Source organism: Solanum dulcamara, chromosome 10, assembly GCF_947179165.1.
Source record: "Solanum dulcamara chromosome 10, daSolDulc1.2, whole genome shotgun sequence".
Lineage (NCBI taxonomy): Eukaryota > Viridiplantae > Streptophyta > Magnoliopsida > Solanales > Solanaceae > Solanum > Solanum dulcamara.
The window spans coordinates 67,497,859-67,507,915 of record NC_077246.1 but is presented as its reverse complement, the minus strand read 5'-3'; positions in this window follow the sequence as shown (position 1 = coordinate 67,507,915).

Sequence of the window (10,057 nt, the reverse complement as noted above, 5' to 3'; positions counted from 1 at the left end):
GTATTTTTGAACTTCTCTTTATTTCCATTTTTTAAAAAGAAAACTTCTTCATACTCAACAAATTAATGGACGTCTGCATTGGGCATTTTGGTAAATATAAAATACAAAAATTCACGACAAACAAAAAAGTTAGTTTTAAGGATTAATTTAGCAAACTTACAAGGAAAAAAATCACAATATGACAAGTAACTCGAGGACTAAAATTGCTATATATTTCCTCAAATGTTTAATGTAACCAACAATGAATGACATCCATCGATACAATGATAATACTACTGATTGTTTATTCGATCCGAAATCAAACCAATTAAACTTATAATTGAAGATTAAATATGTTTAGCTAGAAATTACAAAAATTCAAATCAAAATTTATCAATAATTAAGTGTTCAAAAATGTATTATTCCAATTATTTAATTTAGCGTAAATATGGAACATATGTAAGTATTTGTACTTGAGGGCCATCATCAAATCATTTGCATTTGTTTTTTGTTGTGAAAAGTGAAAAAAAATAGTCAAATTAGTGGAATGTGACATATCAACTGTATAATGGCATGCTATAAAACAATTTTTGGTCTTCATCTCTTAATCTTCTTTTTGGTTTGCATAAAAAGCTCCACCCATTATCACCATCAGAATCTCCCCAAAATTAAGAGAAGTAGAAGATAAATAATTATTTTTTTATAATAAAATAAAATAAAAATATAAGTCAATTCAATTATTAAAAGTTGCAATCAACCAATAAGATCCTGCTTACTGGACTAGAGATACGAATGACCAAGTTTTGACCATGACAGAGTTTAAATTATATTATCCAATTGCACTTTATTTATATATTTATAGCATACAATAGAAATGTTTGATTACATAGGAATTGATTTTTTGAGGTAAAAGAATCTATTTTGTGGACACATTTATGGAACAATTAGTTGGAATAGTTATAATGGAAGAAGACCTACATGACCTAAATTAAAAAGGATACACTATAATGGCTAATGCATAAAGATTTTGGTTATGCTTTAAGCATGACAAATTGTAAACTTTGAAGTTTATTTTTCAAAACTTCAAAATTGTTGGTTATTAGATGTTTCTACAAAAGATTATGAGTTTTTTTTGTTTGGTTTTTCATCCGGTGTTCAGAGCCCATGAAACTTCGAATAAATCTGGATCGCGCACTGCAGGGTCTATTTGGGGGTGGCACTCCTAAAAGAACTTTTTTCATATCTCGAATTCGAACACGAAACTTCTAATTAAGGATGGAGCAGTCTTATCACTACACCACAACCATCGATTAAAAGCTGAGTTAGTTAACCACAAAAGTCATAAAAGATGTCTAGCACTATATATACGATTCATACTTTCTTACCTAAATTTAATTGTTTTACAAATGAATCTCAACTAATTACAAAATGTTAAGGAGCTATAAAGATAGAATTGTCAAATGGGGAAATAACACTATTCAATTCTTAAAAGTAAATTATATTTTCCATGACAGGATTTATGTGGGATCCATTAATCAATAATTGCAAGCGTGATATAGATTCTTTTTAAGTCAAACAACTTTCATCTTTTTATTCTATAAGTTTTATTTTTCCTTTCTTTATAGATATTATCATAATATGCCAATGAGTTTAACACTTTTTTTTTGTTATTTAATAACGTGAGGTTTTATATAGTAAAAAGTATTTTTATCCTTTTTACTATTCACAAGTCATGCGCATTGAACAGTAAAAATATTAATCTTTCTATCATTCAATTAAAAAGTTCAAACGAAAGGGAATTATATTACTAACTACTAATATTTTTGAATAACCAAATTTGTTACATACTAAGTATAAATTATTGGAATTTTAAGGTGTGGACGAAAAATAAGAAAAAAATATATTTTGGATTGCACATCTCCGTTTTATCCTTTTATTGTTTATATATTCAGAAATTTTATCTTAAATTTGATACAGCGAAAAATCCAAATCTTCAAACCTAATTTCTCTCCTCATTTTTGCATTGTTTTCAAAATAAAGCAAGTGCTATCGTGTAATTTGTTTCGTCGTGCGAGGCTATTGCTGAACAGTTTTTTCATTCTATTTTGAGAGGAATTAATTCAAATATCTTGACAATAATGAGGAAATTTAAACACCTTAATTCAAAGTCAATATATATTCTTTTTTACGTCGAGAAAATCGACAGTGCAATTTTTGGCTAGATTTAAGAAGATTTTTTGTGGAAAAACCGACTAATAAATCCAATCATTTTATTTTATTCAAGGGTCCACTAAATACAATTTGTAATAATAAATATCATAATGATTAAATGGATAGGATGTAGTAACACTTTTCAAACGGTCAAAATATAATCTAACTTTATATTCACACCATAAATTATCTAAGTATGAATGATATATATGTTAGCTATTAGTAGGACCTTCAAGAAAGTAATTAGACTTTAGGAGACGTAAGATAAATATTGACAATATCTGAGTAATTTTTACTTAGCTTCTATTATTATTATTAATAATAATAATAACCCTCTAATGATATCATTAGTTTACAATTTTACAAGATTACTTAAGATGTAAAATGTAACCATCTTAATAATGCTTTATTGATCGAAATTACATTATAAAACTCATCTGCTCGTGATTCCATAATTCTTATTTTTTTAATTATAAAAAGATCAAATTAATTTGTCTATTTGCTATTAATTTGTCTTTTGGTCTAAAATGAATATATATTCATGTCGTTTAAAAAAAAATCGTTGTTGCAAGTGATCATAATAGAATTCTAATGAGAACATAATTTGATCCTTTCTTTTATAAAAAAAATAAAATAATTGAACTCGTGAAGTACACTCATATCAAATAGAACAATACTTATATCATGTGCATTCTCAAGCTTATTTCATTATCATGTTTTATCGTTTTTTTCTTGTCCAATTTTGCCATCTATAACTACTAGTGAAATTGTCAAGTCAATTTCATACTACAGGCTACGATTCTTACTGCAAATAAATAAGAAATCTTAAATTCAACCAAAACGATGAGTTCTTGTTAGTATTTTTACCATTTAGCCTAGGATTTATTGTAATTAGTTACCTCCAAAGTAAAAAATTATTGTTTTTTTTTGTACTTGTATATTCCTCTATAATTTAGTATAATGATACAACCCTAAGTATGATTAATTAAGGAGTTTACATTATTGTGATATCAAACATTTTTCAATCAACTTATTGTTGAGTTTCTACATTGATATCTTTACGACTGGGTTAATTAAGGGGTTCAATCTTCATGCTCTTTTACATGTTGTAATTAAACATTCTGAATGAGTAAAAGCTATGAAAATATAGTTAAGGAATTTGAAAAAATGTCTTCATGGTTTTCAAAGAGGGGATAATCTATAATATATCTTATAAAATAATGAGAAATAATCAACCACATTAAGAAACATTTTGTACAACTAACTATAAGTAAGACAGTTGATCTAATCCAAATTTTTCATCCAGACAATATTACTCGTATAAACAAGACACGTAATTTAATTCAAACTTCAGTTCCTATGTCATCTTTTGTGTTTTTATATAGAACACTTGTATTTCTTTCTAACTTTTTGCTCTCGATTTGTATTAAAAGCATTTTAGAGAGAAAACTTTGTGCTCTAGAAACCCCATCTCTTAGTTTATATGAAATTTTTGTGACTAGGAATTGACTGAAATTTGATTTTGACATAGATTTGTGACTATTTTGATAAACCTAATTTTGTTGCTTAATATTTGCAAGTTAATCTACTGCAACCCATAAAAAAAACTTAACATCACAGCCTCTCAGACATCTTATTCTAGTTTGTGATTGTAAGTACGTACCCTAATACCAAGCTGAAATCTTATTTTCATCCATGACATTCCTTTCATAATCAGATTTCAGTTCTAAATTTTTGAAATAATTCCTAAACTTTTCAGATTACTATCTTTTGTCAAGGACCAAGTATATCTTTTTACCAATTGCACTTATGTCTTAAGCTCATATATAATTTTAGAAGTTCACTAAGAATGTTTATAGTTACTCTGTGAAAGAATTGTCATATGAAATCAACAATTCAGCATCACAACAAACGTTCCTAAGGAGAACCTCAAATCAGACAATACTTCTCATATCAATAACATGAGTAAATAAGCTCAAGATACTTGTTGAGTCATATGTTGAGAATGCTAGTTTTGAATTACAATCATTGTAATTTTAAAAAAATTGAATTTATTAGTGATTTAAATAATTTTGAATTGCTTTAAAAATCATTTTATTTTATTTTTGAATTTTATAACTAATTAGTCACTCTCAATTCAAAATTACAATGGTAGTTAACTTTATCTTAATAATGGCATGCATCTTTTTGTTTTTTTGTCACTTTGACACATATACCTTATTTTGGGATCGTTATTTGATTTGTAATTGAGCTAATTTTCTTTAATATATAAATATACCCCATTTTGAAATTATTTCATACATACGAGATTGAAGTTATAAAAAATTGTGTTTGAAGTTTGACAAACTTTGAATATTTTATGTCTAAAATATATGTAGCATTGTTAAGAACAAACTTCATACATTTTTACTGAAGTTGTGACCTTGAAAATAGCAAACTTCATACATATTATGACACACTTAAGACATTTCGGCACGAAATTGATCAGGCATATATATATATATAATATATAGTTGCACTTTCGACATTTTTGTATGAAGTTCAGATGAATAAACTTTTGTTCAGAAAAAAACGACTTGTTCTTTGAATTTTAACCGTACAACACACAATTTAACACCCAAATTTATCTCAAATGTGAAACATAAATTTCAAATATCATAAAAATCAAAACTCAATCATCAATTTGTTTGAATATCAACAAATCTAACAAATTCATTTTGCAACAATGGTGATTTATTAATGTTTTCAAGCTTTTCTAACAACACCCTCTTGATTTAAACTTACTTTTCATATTCGAAATTCAAGTAAGGATCTGTTTTTTTTATTATCACTTATATTAACAATAAACATATTTATACATAACCAATTGCCAAAAAAATAATATATTGACACATATTAAGGTATCAGATTCATGAACTAGCTAGCTAGTAACACAAATATTAAACATAGAACAAAATCATATTTTTTTCATGGGCAATGAGTGTAAAAACAGACTATACAAAGATCCTTTTGATCATAGCACACAACCATTTAAAAATGTTATCAAATTCTGTGCTTGCTCTCAAATACATAGATTCATTGGATGTTAACAAATAGTAGTAATAATTAAGTCCTGTGTTTTTTTTTAAAAAAAAACAAATGCCAGAAAAGAGGCCACACAATATCAATGGTCCAAGGATCCCAAGCATGCTGATCTTGCAATAGTATATAATATATATTGGAAAATATAATGAGTAAATTAGTGTGTGTGGGGCTCATAACCAGCTAGTAAAAAGTTAACTTTATAGGAGAAACCACAAGGTTTTGAATCTTGGATAAAAAAGGTCTTTACATTTTTTATTATTATTTCATTTATTTGATCTTTTATTTGTTTAAAAAGAGTTAATAGCATTTTTGATCATTTTTAGTTATTGATAAATTTTGATTTGAGTCCTTTGTAATATCGAATAATTAAGCATATTTTGTTTTAATTGATTAAAATATGCATTTTTATCCCTTTGTTTGTGATATTTATTAATCATTTTACCATATAATTACACATGTATTATGAATATTAACGGTATACACAGTCAAACCACTCTATTATAATTATACTCTATAATAACAATTTCACTACTACTACAAGCTTTTCATTAGAATCGTTTTTCATTTATATATTTTCTATAAAAAAAAGTTTTGTTATAGCATCAAAAAAACATTCAAATAAATGACGTTATTATAAAGAGTTTTGATTATAGTTCTAAAAATAATTCAACTATAACATACTTTCTATATAGGACCAAAAAAACACACATTCTAATTAATTAAAAGTTAAACAAGCTAAGCTTAATTAGATATTACAATGCCAACATTAAAATGCTATTATCCCTTTGTTTTTCTATTCATTAAGGTAAAAAAAAGTAGGGAAAAAAGGTGGCAAAAAAATTGAGAACATCATAGCTACCTATACCATTAACCATCATTGATGGTGTTCCTTTGTGGACCCTCATCCTTTATTTTTCTCAAAAATAAAAGATATTTTTTAATTGAAAATAGCTTCTTAATTATTGGTTATATCAAGCCTTTGCACTGTGTTAATGATTTCAATCTAGACACTATATCTTTAGTAAAGCAAAGTAAAATTAACAAATCCCAATTTGGATCATCATTAGATTCTTTTAAAGAAATTCATACTTTATTCTTTCTTTCTTTCTTTTTTTTTTCTGACAAAATATAGGATTACTATCAAGTAAGGATGTGACTTTGAGTAGTGAGAGAAATGCGAGAAATTCAAATTCTTTTTGTGTGTGAGTATATTTAATGCGATATTTAATATTTAGTTTCAAATTTTGATTAATCTGAATTCTCGTGAGATAAGTCAATATAATCTTCTTTTTGTTTGATTATTGAATTTTAAATAGATTTTAATTTGTTTTAAAAGTCAAGAGTGTGAGGCAAGGCATTTATGCATTACAGGGTGAAATGTAAATTTTGAAACACGGGGCATAAGTTTCATGGATCTACAGGGCGTATATTTTATGTATCTTTAATTTTATAATCTTATCACTAAGAAAATAAATAAAAGTAAAACTTTTAATAATTCTACAAATAAATCACTAATAATATAGAAAAAGATATTATAATTATTATTTGATAAAAGTAACACCACAAAATTATTATTTAAAATAAAATCATCATTCATCTTTACATCTACTAGTCTTTCCTTCCTCAACTAATATTTGCACATATTATCATTTATATATTTCAAAAAAGAAAAGGATAAAAAGTGTAAGAGTAATGACAAAAAATGGATAAACATAGTGCTATGAAATCTCTATTCTACCAGTTTTGTACACAATTATTTAAAAAATTATTTATGACAGTATCATTTTCTATGAGAGTTGTTTTATTTGTTTATTTATTTATATTTATATATTTTAGAAAATAATCATTACAACCTAAAAAATATGATAACATAAAGTATAATATTATTACACTGATCATAAAAAATTTGATTTATACTAGAAATATTTTTAAAATGATAAAAATCAAAACTAATGCCCAAGGCGTGCGTTTTTACACCAGGAACTTACGTATTTATGTTCGGAACTTACATCCCAAATTCTAAGGCTTACGCCTTATAAATCTACATCTTCAATTTGCGCATCGAGGCATTTTTGATACACCCCGCCTTGGAACTCACCCTAAAACGCTTTTAAAATCACTGATTTGTACTATTGAAATTGTAACTTATTATACATATAGCATGCACTTTCTCAATGTGTTGGTTAATATTTTAAGAAATTCAAAAAATCGTTTTTCACTTCTCTTGTTTTCTGGTTTCAAATCTACTATTACCACTTCAATTAGTTTTACTTTGAGGATCAAAGTGTTTTATGTGCGATTTCATTTTCAAAGTTCAATTTCAAAACAAATAGCTAAAAATAGATTTAGACGTCAATTCGAGCTCAATTAAACTTTATACAATATCAAGCCGAGCCAAGCACAATCTAGCTTGGTCAAAGTATAACCGAGCTCGAATCAAGCCAAACCAAATTTTAATTGAATTCCCAACTAACAAGCGTGTCGAGCCCCAAGTCAACTCAGCTCGTTATCTAGATCTAATTAAGAATACTGAAAACCTTTATATAACATATCAAAATAAAAATATTTTTAAATTTGCACAATATCAATACAGAAAGCATTAAATATCTTAGATCCATCATCCAGAGTAGTGGGGACATCGATGATGATGTCACGCACCATATTGGGGCAGCGTAGATGAAATTGAAGCTTGCCTCTAAGTCCTGTATGATAAAAAAGTACCTCCTAAACTTAAAGGTAAGTTCTACAGAATGGTGATTAGACCAGCGTAGTTATATGGAGTGGAGTGTTGGCCAGTAAAGAACTCTCATATTCAGAAGATGCATGCTGCGGAAATGAGGATGCTGAGATAGATGTGTGGACACACTAGGAGTGATAAGATTAAGAATAAGGCTATTCGAGAGAAGATGGGAGTGACATCTGTGGCAGACAAGATGATAGAAGCGAAACTGAAATGATTTGGGCATGTACAGAGGAGGGGTGTCAACGCCCCAGTTAGGAGATTCGAGCGGTTGAACTGGGGGGTTATGCTGAGGGGTAAGGGTAGACCGAAAAAGTATTAGAGAAAAGTGATTAAACAAGATATGGTGTTACTCCATATCATTGAGGACATGACCTTAGATAAAAATAAGTGGAGGTCGCGGATTAGGGTAGAAGGCTAGTAGGGATAGAATGGTGTCTTGTCGTGTGTCGGTGTAGGGTGGTCGTAGGTCTAGACGTGCTTTTATAGCTGTGTTGTCATGCCTTTGATTATCACATTAGTTTGCTATCGCTATTGTTCTTGTCTTGTAAAATTTGTAGTGCTTTTTTACCATTATGCTATATATTGTTTTTCTCTCTTATTTGGGACCATGACTTTCGAGCCGAGGGTCTTTCGAAAATAGTCTCTCTATCTCTATAATGTAGTGGTAAAGTCTGCGTACATCTTACTCTCTTCAGACCCCACTTATGAAATTTTACCGAGTAAATTATTGTTATTGTTGCTTTAGAATTTGAATCCGATGTTATTATTTTTTTGGCTTAGTATATACTATATAGCATGTGAAACCAAGGACATTCTATGAGATCCTGTAGGAAATGTGATCAAGGGAACATTCTCACGCTCACTGACAAGATATGATACATTTCACGTTGGATCAATCGTACTTCATTTTATTTTTTCTTTTTCTTTTTAATCTTTCATTTATTTATGAATTAATCTAAATTTACGACAATTCAATCGTTTGATTTGAAAATAGCCGATATATGTTGATTGGAAAAATATACAAAGTAAGTTACTGTGTTTGGTGTGGAAAAATGTTTTCTAATTTTATCAAGTTTGGTTTGACAAAATTTTTAAAAAAATATTTTTTTTAGAAAAACAAGTTCATTAAAAATGAGAGGAAAATAACTTACTTAATGAAAATAGAAAAAACAAGTTCATAAGTGATGTTTTAGATTTATCGTAACCTCTCCAATCTTCATCGATCCAAAATCCACAACCCCTATCACTTGACTATCCCTCCCCCACCACTAGAGGCAAAGCCTTAATTTTGATCTTAAATTTTATAACGATAATTTCAAATGTTAATAACTAGGTTCTAAATTTAAATAAACTTATTAATACAAATATATTATTTGAGCAAAAATTACTAAATTCGATCGAATTAGTACCGGAACTTCTAGCTCCGGCCCTAATTGCCACACTCCCCACTCCGCACTCGCTTCCACCTCTATAATATTTTGCAATATTACATATAAAAACTTTTAAAATTAAAAAAAATTACTTATTTATTAAATATTAAAAAATAAATAAAAACTCAACTTATTTTATGGAAAAAATAATAAAAAATATTTTCCTTCGTACCGACCACACCCTAAATTCACTTGGCTATTTGTGTAAAAAAACTTTTTTTTTTCTCTTTTAAAACAGCACCGATCTTGGATAGACTTTTTGTCTGTAGCCCCCACATACTTTCTTTTTGACCAAAAGTCAAATCTTCCCGTCTTTTATGCATTTATATTTTGTTCTTTCATTATCTCATTTATTAAAATCTTTTATTTTTACCCAATTTTGGATTTTGGTGTTTGGATCAGTGTTAAAATATTTTAATTTTTATCCTTAATTTAAATATTCTGATTTTCACATTTTTTTAAAAAATTAAATGTGCTAGCTATCTAATAATTCTGAATTAATAATTAGGTTGACTTTTGAAAATCATATTGACTTCTTCTCGATTTTTCTGATAAATTTTGATTTTGTTTTTGGAATATAAAGAAAGATGTACGATAATGAATTGTTATC